The sequence below is a fragment of the Cheilinus undulatus genome, linkage group 23 (assembly GCF_018320785.1).
Source record: "Cheilinus undulatus linkage group 23, ASM1832078v1, whole genome shotgun sequence".
Lineage (NCBI taxonomy): Eukaryota > Metazoa > Chordata > Actinopteri > Labriformes > Labridae > Cheilinus > Cheilinus undulatus.
Genome location: NC_054887.1, coordinates 18,654,641 through 18,673,567, shown reverse-complemented (window position 1 = coordinate 18,673,567; position 18,927 = coordinate 18,654,641). Strand labels below are relative to the sequence as shown.

At 39.3% G+C, this 18,927-nt stretch overlaps 1 protein-coding gene and 1 long non-coding RNA gene across 3 annotated transcripts in view; one reads left to right on the top strand and one right to left on the bottom strand.

Moving 5' to 3' along the window:
- Nucleotides 1-18,927, bottom strand: part of LOC121505273 (ninjurin-2-like) — a 47,655-nt gene that overhangs the window by 22,849 nt on the left and 5,879 nt on the right. The gene's annotated exons all lie outside the window — the stretch shown is intronic.
- Nucleotides 1-18,927, top strand: part of LOC121505274 — a 48,323-nt gene that overhangs the window by 27,063 nt on the left and 2,333 nt on the right. Inside the window, exons 4-5 of one of the 2 annotated variants that reach the window (XR_005991549.1) lie at nt 6,067-6,153; nt 15,643-15,700. This is a non-coding gene — a long non-coding RNA (uncharacterized LOC121505274). The remainder of the gene's footprint in view (nt 1-6,066; nt 6,154-15,642; nt 15,701-18,927) is intronic. The other variant, XR_005991550.1, reaches the window with a different exon arrangement.

The following is an 18,927-nucleotide window of genomic DNA, read 5'->3' as shown; positions in this document are numbered from 1 at the left end:
TCAATGTGGTGGCATGCAGAGTCAAAATCATGAAGCTTGTGTCACTGTCCAAATATTTCTGGGCCTGACTGTATGTACAGCACATTAAAAGTGCTGATCTAAGTCCTTATTGATGCTTTCTATAGTTTGTATAGAACACATCATAACATAGAGAGTACAAGAGTCAGATTCACTGAGGTTACCTGAATGCGTCATATTTTCTGTCTTCAGCTCGTAAAGTTTGCTAATTAACTTGGATTTTGCCAATTTCACTTACTCAAAGTTTTGGAGCACTTTTCAGTATTTATCTGTGCAGCTGAAGAAGAAAACTGTCCTGAAGCATCTGAAGAGAGTGGTATGACCATGGCTTGATCCCGTGTTGTTGTTTGCGTCTCTGCTAACATTAGCAAAGATGTGCTTTGCCCGAAGGTTGTACTTAAGACTCATTGTGCTTCGGTGTAAAGTCAGTTCATCACTGCAGCATTTACCCACAATTTTGGTTTTATCTTAACTAACATTCGCCAGCTTTTTAAAAAGAAAATTGCCATTAAGCAGACCTGGGTCTGTCTCCTCACTCATCACAAGTAGCTTTGTCTGACCCGCCTCTCACCTCTTCACACCCAGGCACATAAGTATCCGCTCTAGAGGACTATGGGAGTAAGTTGTGGTCAAACTTAGTCATATGATTGAATTGTGTTATTATTTTTTTTGCCACGTTAAGGTTTCAAGATTAACCACTAGTGTTAACGTGTTAATGTTAACATCCTTATTTAAAACCTCAAGCAAACTTTAAAAAAGTGTATAAGGATTTAAATTTAATGTTTGAACGTTTTTTTTTACTGTTTAACAGAAATTGAACAGTTCAAAACATGATTTTTAACACTTTTGCACTACAAACATATTCTACTCTAATGCATTCATGAGGAGTGAAAAAAGTCAACCAAGCTGCATTCAGAGTTGTAGAAGGTGACGGTTATATTTTGATATTTGGTGGGAACATATCCCTCCTTTCTCTGTTTCCACCCTTTTAATAATCCTATTTCCCTTTAAGCTGAAATAATAAAAATGAAATTCATCTGAAAAGCAACAAACAGTTGGAAGTTGAAATACCAATGACTCATGCAGGAAGAGGACCACAACGTTTAATACTACAGTTAACAGCTACTAAAACCAGTATTAACCCCTCATGTTGGAATTATGTAACATTTTTTGCTTCAGTTTGTTGGCATAAGCGTGTGTAGCATGTGTGAGTGAAGCAACATAAACGGCAACAAACTGTTTGAATTGCTTAATTCTTATGTGAGTCATGCTTGCCTCTAGAGTAGAATAACATAACTGTGATTACACAATGTGCACTAACAGTGACTGACAGTGGTGTCATTCTCAGTCACTGACCTGAGAAGTCAGTTTCTAGCTGTGTTATTTTGACTTTCAGCCAGATAAGAATGGGAGGGGCAGGATGTGAGTGTTTACATATTATATACTGTAAAAAACTGTACACTATCATGGATGTGGTGTCCAGGCTTGTATGACATATGTGTGTGTGTGACATCACACGACATTCCTCAAAGCGGCTTCCTGTCTCTAATGGCTCGGCCTTCGTCGCTTACCCACAGCACACGCTTCCTTCCTCCCTCTGTATGTGTGGACTGTTGGTGGGCATTCCCCCTCTTCCCAAGTTCCACGAAGGCTGCTGTTTGTGCCAAAGTTTGCATCCCAAAACTTCAGACATTTAAAGGGACAGTGACCAGTACCAGTAAAGGGAGATACTACCAAAGGTTTGAATGCTTACTTTGTAAAAAAGTATGAATGCGGATGCCAAATTAAAGAAAAAGGAAAGGAATAGAGTTCAGTTCTTAAGTAAAAATGCAATCACTACATTTCAAAGCCTCTGACAGTTTGTTAAATATTTTCTTTGACTTTGAAAGAGTCTAACAGATCTTGTAAATATCACACCAAATGGAAAAAAAACAAACCTTTTGGCTTGGATTAAAAACTTACTTTGAGCAAGATGTCTTGTACAGACTTTTCTAATAAAATTTCTAAATTGGACATGAATTATTGGTGAAGGTAAAGGTAAAGAAGACACTAACAGTTAGATGCACATAGACATTTTTATGTCTTGCCTCTGAAAAAGCAGAAAGATCAATTAAAGTTTAGGGTTTGATGTTGGCTCTTGTACTGGTCTATTTGATCTGATCTGGGGCAGTGCCACCCCTAGTCACCCCCACTCTTAAAAAAGCCCCTGCAAAAGGAGCTTTAACATTGACAACAAAAAAGAGCATACACAAAACAAACTGATAATGAACAGCAGAGCATAGTTATTAGCACTCATATCCAAGAGTGGAGTGGTGAGTTTTCATTGATTTATACTGACTGCAGGGACAAATGTGTTTTAAGTTAAGTTCAAAGTCTTCACGACTCAATTGAGCAAGTCTGAATATGTACAGTAATGTGCTCAAGTTTTAGGCATGCAAGATGCTAAGGGTCATCTTGGGCCTGCAAACCCAGGGCTGGAGAGGGGGCAGCCAAGGTTAAGCTCGACAGCATCTCTTTGGTCTGGCCATTTTCATCCCTGGTGGTTTTCAGACCCTTGGGACATTTGCAGCATAACCAGGGGCTCATGGCAGCCCGACTACCCACCTGGATGGTATCCTTGGCCATGCTTATTCCCCACTACTACATCATGCTCCTCCCTAAGGGTGGAGATTATTTTCCCATGCACAGCTGGGTCTTTGTCAATCCTTCTTCCTGTTTTTATCAGGTTAAATGCATCTGTTAAGCTATAATGATGTGATAAACATTTTTGAATGTCAGAATATCTCTTTACATCCCTTAAAACGCCACCTAGAAGTCTTTAAAAGTACAGAATGTAAGTAATAGCTTTACATGATTGATAGTGACATAAATAGTTACTACACTGTGAATAAGATGAAGAAAGCCAATGGTAGATTCATAAATTTGGAGATCAACTACTTCTCAACCACATTGTTGCATAAGAAGTGTGAAAAGTATTGTGCTGTAATGTGTGTGGGTAATTCCTGTTAATATTTTATTTACCCATGCTGTGATGGATGGCAGAAGTCAAACAGTTTATGACAGCAGTACACACCTCTGCACACAGACCTCTACTTCTACCTGCTCAATCAGTCAGATATGACCAACCATGTAGGGAGGTCAGGTCCTTTTTCCTGTCGTTTCAACACACTCATGAACCTGGACATGACTGTATTCTTATGTTAATGTCTTAGTAACCTGAAACAAATGAAGCACAAGCTGCCTTTTTTTATCATGTAGAACATAAAACATGTAAAAGCATGCATGTTAGTCAGTTTTAGTGTTCATATGACAAGATGTGGGTCAAAGGTACATGTAGGCACATACCTAGAGGAGGTGAAGTGTGACTGTTTGAAGTGTTGTGAAACCTTGCTGTATATGTAAAGAAAGATTATGCAGAAACAAACATTCACTCATATTCCTCATTGCCTACCTGCACAAAACAAGCCCTGATGATGCGACTGTGCACTCCTCTCAGTAAACACACTCGTCACATGTTAGCTCTCACGACTTGATGAGAGAAGGTGAATTACCTCATTTCACACACAGAAAATACAACACATCCTCGGTCCAGAAGCCTGAGTGCACATACAGTTATACTACAGTAATAAAAGCCATGATAATATTCTGTCTGGAATTATGTAACAGCAGTAGAAAGCTTCCTCTGCAGAATTTTTATGACTAGTATTAGGTCATACATGAAGAAAACAGTAGAGTTTCCTAGATACCAAGTTTGCATTGCTGTGGCAATGTGGTAATAATCAACACAGATCTAAGACATCTCTGATCAAAGCTACTGCAACAACCACTCGTGTAATTTCAGATAACCACAAGGCTGTGATGTATGACTGCTGTTGGAAATTAAAGTGTTTAATCGTCATGATGGTAATTTTCCACTGAGACGGACCTCAACAAACAGAGCCACGTCTGCACAGGCTCGCTTTAAGCTCAAATGAACTAATTGAACTCTATGCTTACTTTAGGTGTTTCTAAGATGGAGGCTAAAACAGTGATACATTGTCCCTTTATTTACAACACCTCATGTGGACGTTAATAGATGTAAAATACAAGAAAACATAAGGCCAACATTCAAAAGGCACCAGACATCTCGACATAATAAATCGGCAATCACATTAGCTAACATACCCATGAAGGTAATGTTAGCATATCACTGTTTTAGAACTTTTTACTTTTAATTCATCAAAAGGCACAGAATTTTATCTAAACGTATGGATCTCTGATGGTATGGGGTTGCATTAGTGCTGACACATGGGCAGCTTACACATCAGGAATGGCACTATCAATGCTGAGAAGTATATTGAGGTATTAGAGCACAGGTGTCAAACTCAAGGCCCGGGGGCCAAATCCGGCCCGTGGAACAGTTAAATCTGGCCCGCAAGATGATCTCATCTTATTACTGGCCCCTCAGTATGAGGTCTGCAAATTTCCTCAAGTTTAAAAATTGAACTTATCCTTGATGATTTAAGATATCCTTGTTAAGCCATAAAATCTGAAAAAGTGAGGAGTAAAAATATTGAGATAAGAAGTCAGGAAGGTGGGGGGAAAAATATTTGTGTTTTAATCTCATATTTTCAATGTAGCACCTCACAATTAGGACTCAAACTTGGGATTTTGACTTTTGATTTCATACTTTGAGCATTTCAACTCATAATTTTGACTTCTCATATAATATTGTGAGCTTTAAGATTTAAAATTTCAATTTTTGAGTGATATTTTGACCAGTTATTTTGTATTTTACCTCATATTTTAAACTCCAAACTGACTTCATAATCCCATAGTTTGACCTTTTAGACTCACAGTTTTACATTTTGAATCATATTTTGACTTCAAATTTCATGATTGCAAATTTTATTTCGTATTTTGACCTTTTAAACTCATGATTCTTCCTAATGTATTTGCCATTAAAAAACATTATTTTTCAATTTCAATTTTATGTTTTGACCTTTTTGAACTAAAAAAATTACTTTTCTCAGATTATGAGGCTTCAAACTTATCTTTTCAACTTTTTAAATGCCAGAGTCCTTTATAATCAGTGCTGTGTTTTTTAAAAATCTTTTATTACTGGTGAAATGAGGTTGAAAGGTTAAAAAGGTGATCCTGTTAGGCCCTCAGGTTAGTCTTGAATCCAGAATCCGGCCCCTGCTGTGATTGAGTTTGTTAGGCCTTTATTAGAGCAACATGCTAAACCAGATAAATCCATCACAACAGCATAGCTTCACAGTGGAGGAGTCCGGGTGCTGAACTGGCCTGACTGTAGTCCAGACTTTTCACCAATAGGAAACATTCGGTGCATCATAAAATGAAAAAATCCAGGATATCCAGGACAACATTCCTCTCCCACAGGGTGGACTGTGCGTTTTTGCATTTTTAGTTAAATACTACTTTCACCAAAAAAGAAAAGGAGGTATCTTTTTCCTACTTATGTCCTACCCTCCACCTATCTTATTTTTATTTCAAATAGACATCACTGACAGTGTGTGTGGCACTAAGACGAGATAAATGACTGGCTCATAAAAAATATGGCTGTTTATCTTAAATGATGAGGTCAAAAGTGTAAACGAACATTTCTGAATGAGAAACATACACTCTCTACCCCCCACCCCTCAGTTAAGGTGGCTTAAGTTCAGAGAAGGCATTCATTTTGGTCCATAGAGACTCTTAAACATGATGTATGTGTTTGAACAGAGCAGGCTTATGTAGACAGAAAACTGAGAAAGAAATGCTGTTCAACATGTCATGGGTCGGGTCATGGGAAATGTTAAAAACATGCATGTAAGATTGGAGCTACATCCTTGTTAAAGTTGCTTTTGACCAATAATTTATCTGAATCATGTCATTTTTTGAATATAACATTTTCCCAACATAACCAACTTGTGTCTCTATAATTGAAAAAATCCTCCTCGTCTGAGTAATGATTGCCACAATAGAGAGAGTACTTCCATTAAGACTTGGTTTGTCTTTTCACACAGTGGGTATTAATAACAGAGTTTCCCTTTGTTTCACTTTAAGCGTGATCTCATGGCACTGAAATCAATCAACAATAGTCCCATGAGCACGGCAGGCACCACGGGACATCAGCAACTGAGAGTGGATGAGGTAAGACAGAACCTCACCCACCTCCCATTCTCGCTCCATCACTCCTTCCAGCCTCCCTCGATTTCCCATTAACACAGATTAAGCCACATATGACCTCACTTTGCTGCATCATTTTATTACATTTACCTAATGCTATTGTGTCTTTTTCTTCCACCAGGGGCAGCATAAGCTTACTGTGAACATTTTATGGGACATTATTTTGGTAATGTGTTGAATTTGTTAGCACAAGATGTTTTGTTACACATATAGTAGATACACAGAATTTATACACGTAAGTCCAATATTCAATCTATAAATTACAGCTTCCTCCTCCGTCATCTTTGTTAGGCAATATCTGGAATTTACTTAAATTCTGCAACTTTTCCACAGCAGCCATTTGTCAGCAAACACAGTCGTAGTTTCATATCCTTTAGATTGGCTATAAATGCTATTTTTCAAACTCTGGTTTTGGTCATTTTTTGAAAATCCAAAACTAATTACCAACCCATTAGACATTAAGCACTTTTGCATAAAGTTAAAAGAGTTTTCTTCAGCTCTGATTTAAGTTTCCACCAACTCTTGAAGGCAATAAGTGACTCTGGCGGCTATATAATGGCTACGGCAAACTGTTGACTAGCTAGTGGCAAATTGAACTGCTTATTAATTGCTGTTATTTTTCTAGGATAAACAAGCCTGGTTTAAATGACAGAGATATATGTAGCAAAATTAGCATTCATTATTGTAACTCCAATGTCCTATAGGACTATTTTTAGCTTGGCTTTTGGTCTCCATCGACAAGAAAATACCTGACACCATGGTGACTAATTGTGCCAACATGTTCAGCAGCTGAAGTTAAATGCTGTTTAGTGAGGGCTACAGTTAACAAACTCAAGTTAGTTGTAAATCCAAATGAAGCAACATTAGCAATCATGAAATTGCATCGGATAGCAGATTTTTAGCTCTGGTTTTGGTTCCTACCAACTCTAAGGGTATGAATGGCCTCTTATTGGCTAAATGCCTCTGTGCCTTCACTGCCTAACAGTTAACTTGTCTGTTTGTGATTGGAAGAGTTTGCTAACAAGCACAACTGTAGTTGCATAAAGCAACAAAAGCATTTCTGAATGTGTAGTCAGCTTACTTGGCTCTGTAAGTGAAGAAAATTGCTGGCAAGTCCCACAACCGGGGAAGAAAATGGCTGAAATCTCATTTTGAGCTCCAGTTTTGGTCTCCACCAACTTCCCAAGCTAATAGCGAGCTCTTTAGAAGCTAAAGGCTGTTTGGTCAACACCTAATACATTAAGGTGTTTTCCATATGTGGTATTGGCTCAACTTTGCATGACTGTACTAGGTTGTAGTACCAGGCACTTTGTTTTCCATTACATTCTAAACTTTTATTGACCTCTTTCACATAGTTGGGGTCATCATAGTGTGGTTGTTTGAATCAACTGTGATGTCCAACAACTATGTACGTGATTCTGCTTTTAACTAGTTTGCACAATGTCTAGTTCTACAGTCAAAAGACATAAACATGAGCTTTTATTGGATGTATTGTCACAGATTTACATTCCAGTTTGAGTCTCTACCTTTTACTAAAGTAAAGCTAGCTCTTTACCAGTGAAATGCTTCTAGCACTTTATCTGTAAATACCTATGCACTTTCAAAAGTACTTTGTTTTAACTTATTGTTGTAATCTAGCACTGAAATGTATTATTTATTACGATGTGTGCTGCTGACCTCTTGGCCAGGTCGCCCTTGTAAAAGAGATCTCGATCTCAATGGGTTTTATCTGGTTAAATAAAGGTTAAATAAATAAATATAAGCCCACAAGCTGTTAGCTTACTGTTTGTTGATAGGTAGGTAGTATTAAGTACAGCTCTGTTGAGCTGCCAAAACAAAAACTTAATAATTCTGTTGCTGACCTTCACACACATAACAGACACACCACTATACACATGCTACTGTACATGTGTTAGATGGACAGTTAATACAAACACATGGTGGTTCACCCTCATACTAGATTGACAAGAAACATAAACGTTGAGGATCTTTCCCTCTCACACTCACACACAGCGTATTATTCGATGACCTAACACTCGCAGTGGTGAGAGGGAAAACACAGATAGAGCGAGGCCTGTGTTTACATTCAGATCAACCCTCATCTGACGTATACACAGAGACATATACGCACACTTTATACTGGCCAGCAGCCCGCTGCATAGCAACTCATATCATCAACAAATACAAGAGGTCAGATTCAGGGCGAAATAGTAATGTTTAATACGGCTCAACATTGTGGTAACTACACCTCATTTCCAAGAATCAAGTGTAGAAACTCCTATTGCAAAAAAGCTGGGACGTTATGTAAAAGCTAAACAAAAACCATACAATGAACTAAATCATTTCAACCTGTCGTCAGCTGAAGACAAGATATTTAATTTTCAAACAGACAAGGTCTTAAGTTAATAAAGATTATTTGCAAATATACACACATTCTGAATTTGCTTCCTGAACGTGTTCCAGAAAAGTTAGGACAAAAACATGTTTGCCCCTGTGTTAAATCACCTTTTCTTCCAATGACACTGTAGATTTCTTGGGGCTGAAGACACTGATTACTGAAGTACTGAAAGTGGAATTCTTTCCCAATCCTGCTTGATGTTCATCTTAAGTTGCACAAGGTTTCCATTGTTATATTTTCTCATCATAACATTTTCAATAGGAATGGAAAGCATGCTAGCCATTTTGGTAACAGCACTCTTTTATTGCAAAGCCATGTTGTTGCAGAATTTGACCTGGCATTGTCTCACTGAAATGAGCGGTAACGTCCTTAAAAATGATTGCTCTGAAACCTGTATGTTTTTGTCAGTATTAATGGTGCCTTCACAGATGTGCAAGTTACACAACATCATGGTCTTAAAAATATCAATAAGTTAAAAACATATGATCTACTTTTTGCTCTTTGTCCACATTTGTTCAGCTGAAGCTCTCTTTTCCAAGTAAAGGAAGATGTTTATGAAAATTAAAAAGGCTTAGATTGAAATGGACAATTGTCACTGACTAAAAACATTTGTTTTTGTTTCTGCATCAGGATGCACGAATAAGACAGCAGTGATTTAAAAGGAAAACCAGCAGGAGTCCAAATATGTCACTGGGTGTGTTTTATTGGCTGTTTAACCAAAGACACCATCACAGATGCTAACTTTTGAACCTCGATAATAATCTGAATGGTCCTTTTCCTCTTAGGCACAGAGGTCTTAGCAGTCATTAATCTAAAAACAATTTGAAATGTGGGCTCATCAGACCACAGCACACTTTTCCACCTTGGGTCAGTCTGTCTCAGATGAGCTGAGGTCCAGAGAAGTCAGTAGTGCTTCTGGATATTGTTATTATATGGCTTTTGCTTTCCATGGTAGTCTTTACTTACACTTGTAGATGCAGCGACATACTGTGTTAAAGTCCCTGTCCACTGTGTAAATTTGCCAAATCTATTAGCCACAGTGGTCTGTGGGTCAGTAAAAATGATTTAACAGAGTGATTTGTGACAGAAAACAGTATCCCAGACTTCTTTCTCTGCTCAGGCACACAGGCAGGTAGCTGCGCTTTGGCTATAGTTCTCTATAAGGTCAGGGGGAAGACTAATCGCTGGAGTGCTTGTCTGTTTTTGCACTTAAACCAGGGGCAGCAGAAGCAAACATCTTACCTGCTGAAGATGTGTTTTAATCCATATTTCACTCATCTTTAGTGCTGGATGATTAAAAGAAGTGGTCTTTGGCTTTGACTCTCTCAAAGCAGCAACAGTTAAACCCCCTCTTAGTGCTATAATTCAGTAAAGTATCCAACAACAGACTTATCTATTCCTGCCAAGTCTGTCACCATAAAATCCTCTTATTATAACCATCATTGAAGACTTTTATTTTGAAGAGCAACAACAGGAAATTGAGTGTTATCAACAGCACCTTAACAACAAAGACGCCTCAAACAGGAGAGAGACATAACTACACATCAAACTAAACTTCAAATGAGATATTAGGGATAACTGAAGTGTTGGGTGGGAAAACAAAAAGCATGAGAAAATGAAACTCAGACTTTTTTGCTCTAAACTGTCATGACATGAATGTGATTGTTTCTCTGGGAGCTCAGAAAGAGAGCCTCTGAATCTGTGTATGATCTTAAAAACAAAAGATGGTGAAATCTCAAAATCCTTGGCAACTGCATATTGAGAAATGCACAAAAACAGTTGGACTATTTGCTCATGCAGTGTTTCACAAAGTCAAGAACCTCATGCCATTGTTAAATGAACAGCTGAGTCTTTCAGGAGAGCTCCTTTAATATCTAATAATTATGCTGTTCACCTGTGAACCTGAGGAGGCTCTGGGTATCTTTTTTTTTTCTTTTGTTTGTTTGTTTTTTTTACACATTCAGCAGCTTTTCCAGTCTTTTCTTGCCTCTGTCCTAACTATTTTGGAACAAATTACAAATTACAATGTGTGTGAATTTTCCCAAAACAACAAACTTTAATCAGTTTGAATAGGAACTATTTTTTATTTGCGCTGTTTTCAGTGCGAAAATATTTTGGAAAAAAATTGCGAATCAATGGGTTGATTTTTTCACCCCGTTTTACACGATGTCCCAACTTTTTTGGAATTGGGGTAATGTACAGAAATTTGACAGAATACTTAATTTATACTCCTTCACCTCACAGAGTCTCTGAGGGATTGTATAAATTTACGACATTGTACACATTTATGTCTATTTTTATGGCATGCTTTTCAACAGATGTGTGGCCACATGTGTATGTCTGTGTCTCTATGTGTTTGGCTGTGATCCAACACCTCTAGGTGTAAAAATATAGCATACGGCACCTCCAGCCAATGCAGTAAAACACGTGTGGCTTATATCAGTTCCCAATTTTCTGATAATAAAATAAATCTTTGCAAATTCCAAGAAAAACACCAAACTAAGCTGCATATGTTTTTAATGAGAAGGGCGTGTGCAAGTCTGTGAGTAGCTTGATGTACAGTTGACTCAGAACTATAGGTCTGGTGTGCTTTTGTGATTTATGCATGTCTGTGTGAGTGTATGTGTGGGAGCAGTTAGCCTTAGTGCTGTGGAGTGGGTTTCCTGTTCCTTCACGGCAGATTCAACTGAAGGAAAGTGAATGAGAAACAAAAGTGTGACAACAGCCTTCAATTTAAGTATGATTATTTAGTGAGTCTATTAAAAAAAATCTGTAGAGGCCAGAAAAAGACTTATGTAGATGTCGGATGAAAAAAAATCCTGCCTGTGTGTACACAAAGGTGAAGATTTGTGTGCCCATAATAGAAATGCTGGTGCTTTTTATCTGCTGTGTTTCACTCTGACATAATAATTGTGGATGTGTGAAGGAAACACAGCAGGAGACACAAAGACTGGTCTGTGTGTGATAATCTAATTGTTTATATCTGCTGGGATCTAAAGTTACGTCTGGTATCACTCATCTTGGCTTTGTTTCGCACACACGGCAAATTATTTTTTCATTTGTCTGCCAAGCAGTCATGTATGGCGGATTGAGCCCCTTTCCTGTAAAGCTATTTTCAAATTCAGACTGAGTCAGTTGTCATTTCCTCCCCAAAATGAAAAGAAAACAACGATTTCCTCGAAAAGGGAAGGAGAGGAATAGAGAGACGTGGGAAGAAGAATGGGGTAAAAAAGATAAAAGAGAGAAGAAATAGAGTCCGACTTGGACACAGAACATGAAACACAGGGATGAAAAAGGGCTTAAACAGACAGGAAGATGGAGAGGTACATATGGAAATTTACATTTCAAAATAAGAGTGGGCACATAACCTTACACAAAAACTTGTCCTTAGAAGTACTGATATGTTTAAAACATGGTCTATTTTCCACGCTTTGTCCACATTTGTTCAGCTGAAGCTCACTTTTCCAAGTAAATAAGGATGCATGTGATAAAAGACTTGGCAATGGACAATTTCCGCATTTCCGCAAATCAGCCAGTGAACACTTGTGGCGTGGACATCGAGGTGGTGACATCGTATAAATATTTAGGTGTAAACCTGGATAATAATTTGGACTGGACCAAAAGCATAGACCTCATCTACAAAAAGGGGCAGAGCCGCCTCTTTTGCCAGAGAAGACTCCGATCAATAGACATCTGCAGTAAGATGCTGCAGATGTTTTATCAGTCTGTGGTGGCAAGTGTTCTGTGTTATGCTACAGTCTGCTGGGGAGGCAGTGTAAAACACAAGGATGCAAGGCGTCTGAACAAACTGGTGAAAAAAAAGCTGGCTCTGTGGTCGGAATCAAGTTGAACTCATTGGAGGATGAGGTGGAGAGATGCACAATGAAGAAGGTGGAGGCCATTCTGGGGAACATGGATCATCCACTTCATATCTCCCTAAGAAACAACGATGGTGGACGGCTCCTCTCTCTTCGCTGCAGGACAGAAAGATACAGAGGATCTTTCATACCATCAGCAATAAGACTATATAGTTCTACCATAAACAGATGAGACTCCATACAAATGAATTTTCCTTTGGGGATTAATAAAATGATTGTATTGTATTGTATTGTATTGTGTTGTCACTGACAAAAACGTGTTTTTGTTTCTGCATCAGGATGCATGAATAAGACAGCAGTGATTTAAGAAGAAAACCAGCAGGAGTCCAATATGTCACTGGGCGTGTTTTATTGGATGTTTAACCACAGATTATGACAGTACTTCAGCTTTTTTCGTTGGCCAAGAGCTGTTTATAAAGGTGGAATTGAATAAATTTGATTTTAAAGTTAGAAATGAAAAGTTAAAGTTATAATCGAAACTGATTAAAAAAAAATATAAAAACAGTCAAGCTCTGTTTTGGTCTCACACTGGAGATATTCATACGTTCAACTTACAGTTTTTCTGTCTCCGTCCCTTTTCATTCCAGTAAATATTGTTTCATACTCAGAAAAGTAACTCCAAAGAGTACTTTGTGTTCCCAAAGATTAAAACCCTGAAACCTCGTGTTCCACTTTCTAGTTGTAAAAACAGCCTGTACCCTGAAGCACGTCTGCCTTAGAGTATGCTAACTCTGCTGTCATTTTACATCCCAGTTTACAGCCCATGATCTGTGTCTCTGTAGCCTGATAACATTATACAGTGCTTTGCAGAACTTTTAGGCATGTTTAGGCCAAAAATTGTGACTGAAGTAAGCCGTAGATGTGTTGAGTAAGCTAGTGGGAAGAATTGACGCAACCAGGGACATGGGAAAATAATCTGTTGAAAAAAAATAACCAAGTCCACACCTTTAGGGTGGAGTAGGTGGTGGATGTGGCGAGTTAGCACGGCCTTAGGCACCGTCCATGCAGGTTGTAGGGTTGTCACAAGCCCCTGGTCTTGTAAATGTCCCAAGGGCACGAAAACAACAGGTGGTTTCGGGCGTGTTACCAGGGGTTTAAAGGCCTGTCATAACCATTACAGTTTATCAATATGCTACAAATCTGACTATGAACTGGGCAGGGGCCTACACTGTCTCAGACAATGAAGTACTTTTTCCCTCACTGGAACAGCTGCACAAGAACTGCCATCCTACTGGCTCAATAAGCTAGTAAAGCAAGTGCACTAATACTGCTGATGTTACCTTCCACTGGCATGCATGAACATGCCACCAGATAGGAGAGAAACAGAAACAGTGCACTCAGTCTTTTTTTTTCTCAGTAAGGGTTTTTTTAATAAACGAGTGGTTTACAAATAACTGGTTTCTTGAATTGCAAAATGAACACATTACAGATTACAGTTACAACAAAAAATTAACGGATGACCCCCACCACTGATTCTGATCAGGGAACTTATTTTAGCCAAAACCGATACCGATATATCTACATTCTGTTTTTTTTTATTGTAAAGAACTCCAAGTGTCTCATCTGCAAAGAGAGGCTGATTCAAGCTGCACTGAGAGAGGAGAGAGGAATTAGACAGTTTGGTAGTTGTTTTATGATCAAGGCTTCATTCAAAATGTCATGGGCTCATGATGAGCCTCCTTGAGCGTGTAGTACCCAAGGCAACTACCTTTACCTGATGGTAATCTTGTATTTTTTGCTGATACTTAAGACTGATATATGATATACAGTATACTGCCATGTATGGCTGATATATCAGCTGTCAATATTGCCATTCCTAAATGTAGTGTTATTTTGAAATTTACCAGGTGCCCTGTGCTATCCTACACCTTTGTTCCTGTTTGGGTCTTCTGCTTTGCACAGCAGCAGAATGGAGGCAGGCTTCACTGAAGATAGTGGGCACGTGTCTCAAGTGGAGCAGAAATGTGAGAATTGGACAGATCGGGGCACATGCAATTACAATCCAAAGCTGATTGAAAGCTTCAGATCAAGCAAGTTGAGCATGAGTTGTTGCTGCTTTATTAGAGTACAAGATCCCATGTTGTAGCACCTTAGGGACATAAAGTCCCTAAGGTGCTACAACATGGGATTATCAGCTGAGCTTGATTGGCAACAGAACCATTACTGTGGCATGAAAGAACATTCAGTAATGTACGTTCAGGTATGAAGATGAGTGAAATCTAAAGAAAGTCAGTTGGTTCAGCCTTAAGGCATGTACAAAATAATGAAACATAAAAATGATGACACACTTGCACATAAAGAGCCATAAGTACCATAGCCTGAACATAGAAAACAAATACAATACTGCACACCTGCCTGGGCTGGGTATTGTTTGGATTTTTTCTGATACCAGTACTAAATCGATACTAAAAACCAGAACTGCTGAAATAAAATAACTGCACACAAATTAATTCCATATGGTATTTTGTGTCTTTCGTTTGGATTAGCAGGAGGTCATGTTTGGGTGATGAGGCACTGAAATTGAGCACCAAAATCTGTTTTGATTTGGCTCTGTTGGTATCGGATGCGCTGGCACTGATACCATGTTGGCACCAGATTTTGGTACTCACCCCTGTTGCACAACAGCCAACATTTAAAGATGAGACTCAGTTTGGTCTCAGATGAAAGTTCTCAGAATCAGACACATGCTTACACAGACAGACACACACTTTCTCGTACTTCACACCCACACTTAGAATGTGGCATTTGCCATGTAGGGGCCAAGAAAGGGTTACAAACACATACACACATAATGGCAAAGAGAGACAGCAATGTATTCTGGGAGGTGAGAGAAGTGGGTAGGGGATGAGAGGGACGCTGGTCCACGAGGGATATAAAGGACCATACACGAGAACCAAATATAATACAGTTGTTGGCATGTTTGAGCACATATCATTTTCATCATCTATTTATATGATGTTTGTTTACGTGACATATAAGACCGGCCCTAGAGTGACTCTGCACTTCTGTTTACTGCCAAAGTCTCTGATTGGCCGGTTCAGGCTTGTTCACACGCAGTAAACGACTTAACACATCTCTGGAATATATCTGTCATGCTTGTAGGGTTGCTGTGATTTCATCTTTCATTTTGTACCTCATGCCCTGACACTGAGTCATGATCTCTGTGTTTCTTTATAGACACGGTGGGATCACTGTGGAGCTGCTGAGGTCAAGTGTCACAAAGAGACACATCAGAGTGAGTTAACTATCCAGTGGAAGGAGGTTCATACTGTTGAGTTTCTTTAGAAGGGTTTAACAGCATATTCATTCTCACCATTTAAACACACAGTAAGTAAATTCTGACACCAAAGGTCTCTTGATTAAAACAGTAAAAGACAATGTATGGGGATACACTGCCCATCTGTGCGGCTTATGTCTTGTTTTACATCCAGGACTCAGTTCAATAAAAAACTACACTCTGTACACAACACAACTTAATAAAAAGACAAAACAATAGAATCATATACATTGTAGATGTTTTTGTTATTTTTCCCTGGTACATATTCATGACACACTTGGAAATAGCTTTGCCACCCATTTATGGGTCCCAACCCAACAGTTGAGAACCACTGCCCAAGGCTGTGCTTACTCGCCACATCAACCCCTAAAGTGTAGACTTTAGTTTTTTCAACAGATTGTTTTCCCATGCACCTGGTAATATGCAAGGACATCAGAGCATGACCTGGGTTGTGTCAATCCGTCATTACGCTGAGGGTGCTTACTCACCATTACATGGGTTATTTAAGTAAAATTTTTGGCCCAAACATGCCTCAAAGTTCTGCGCTGTACTGTATGAGATTATCATTCAAATTATTGCAAACATTTCAAGATAGAAATTCTACATTCTGTACCCATCCATTTAATTTAGTTTTATAAGGACTGTAATCAGCAGTTGTATTAAAATGGACTGAACAACTGCCGTCTGGTAGTAAAGCCAAAATATTTAGCGCCCACCCCTGCTGACTGGCTGCAGTATAAATTATAAACCTTGCATTTGGTTAATATACATGTCATATCTTTCCCTAATCAAGGAGGCTGTTGTGGTGGTTTCTTAATATCACGATGATTAATGTCCAAGTGTTAATCTTTCTATATAGTTGCGTTTAAATTAGTACTTTAATATAACAAAAAACTGCCTGCAACGTCATGATAAGCAGGCCTTTTAATAAATTTAGCTTTACAGAATTCTCAACGAAATTAAAAAGTAGAGGAGGAAAAGTCAGAGAAAATGTAATAAAAACTCATATTGCAGTAATTCAGCTTAGGTATTGTTAAGTTTAAAGTGCTTGCTCTGGTTAGTGGAAGGGGCAGGGGTGTCAGTACTGCAGTTTGATCAGCTAACCCCCTTCTGTGCATGACTTGGCTCCACATTGTCTCAGGAGTGCAACATATCAGCACCAGTTACAGGGGAATTATTGCTTCAAGTCAGTTTAATGGCGGGAGACAGAGAAGTGCTGTCCATTCATTGTAATATATTAGAGTGAAGAGTTGAATGATACATTTTATTTTACATTTTGTGGCTTCTTGATTTATTAGTTTTAAACAGTTCCTTAAAACTGTACAGAAAATATGTTACAGAAAGGGAGTGTTCCTACCTTTAAATTACCATTAAACTACTGCTGCCCCCCACCTCTACTAAGAGTATGACCTCTGCCTTTGAAACATGACGGCCATGCTTAGAAAGTCTGTGTGATTCCTCTGAGTGCTGTGACAGAGCTCCACGCCCTGCTGCTGTGCTCTATACATAGAGAGTGACTGAGAGGTGTAAAGACTTCACACCATAGAAATAGATTCATCATGGCAGCTCCACAGAGACACTGCGTGAAAAAGTCATAAATCTAATCCTTGCAAATTACATGCTTCCTTCTGGACTTCATTTGAAACTACTCAAATATATTATGCCCAGATGTGGAAAAATACTGCAGATTCTGCTTAGAAACACATTCAAAGCTGGGAAAATTAAATACAAATCAGTAATAATTTTCATATCAGAAAAGCACACTTACATTTTTATGTTTGTATTTCCTGATACTGTTAAGTAGCAAAAGCTCCTGTTAAGTCTTCTTCCAAAACATGTACTTCAGAAAACACTAAAACACACTTAACATGCCTTACTGAATTGTTGCTTAAACCAGCCAAACTCCCATTGGTTTTTGTGGATTGATGATTGATTGCAGTGATTGAATTTTATTCACAATTAAAAATAATCTTTGCTAATCACCAACACTCCCAGCTGACCTATCACCCAGAAAAGATGTTACATTTTCCTCTTCCTAAACAGCTTCAGGACAGTTACTGCTGAACAACCCTTGCTGTTAGGTCAAGAGTCCTGCTTCTCAGTCCACCCCTTGTTAGGTCCAAAGTTAGGGGTCCATGTCTATGACTTGTTATGTTCATCATCTGAGGTCCCAACCGACAACTTGTCATGTCCAGAGTTCGGGATCCCAGGCTACGACTCGTCAGGTCAAGAGCTGGGGGTCCCATCCTATGACTTGTCATGTCTAGAGTCAGAGGTCCCAGTTGATGACTTATGGGGTCCAGAGTCTGAGTTTCCTGCAGAAAACTTGTCCTGTTGAGAGTTTGGGCTCCCAGCTTACGACTCGTTAGGTCAAGAGCTGGGGGTCCCATCCTATGACTTGTCATGTCTAGAGTCAGAGGTCCCAGTTGATGACTTATGGGGTCCAGAGTCTGAGTTTCCTGCAGAAAACTTGTCCTGTTGAGAGTTTGGGCTCCCAGCTTACGACTCGTTAGGTCAAGAGCTGGGGGTCCCATCCTATGACTTGTCATGTCTAGAGTCAGAGGTCCCAGTTGATGACTTATCCTGCCAGGAGTTGGAGGTCTCAGCCTACATCTTGTCATGTCAAGAGTCCGGGGTCCAAGCCTACAACTTTTCATGTCTACCGTCAGGTTTCCCAGTTGACGACTCATCATGCCAGGATTTGGAAGTCCTGGTTGGAGACCCATGGAGTCCTGAGTCTGAGGTCCCTGCTGACAACGTATCCTATCCAGAGTTAGAGGTTCCAGCTGACGACCTGTCATGTCCAGAGTCCCAGGTCCCTGCCTACAACTCGTCAGGTCAAGAGTTTGTGGTCCCATCCTATGACTTGTCATATCTAGAGTCAGAGATCCCAGTTGACAACTCATCATACCAGGAGTTAAAGGTCCCAGCTGACGACTCATGGGGTCCAGAGCGCGAGGTCCCTGCTGACAACTTGCCCTGTCCAGGGTTAGTAGCCCCAGCTGATGACTTGTCATGTCCAGAGTCACGAGTCCTATCCGACCACTTGTCAGGTCCAGAGTCAAAGGTTTCGGTCTCTGGCTAGTCATGTCCAGAGTCTTAAGTCCCATCAAACTTGTTGTGCCAAGAGTCAGGGGTCCCAGTTGATGACTTGTCTTCTCCAATGTCTGGGGCCTTAGCCGATG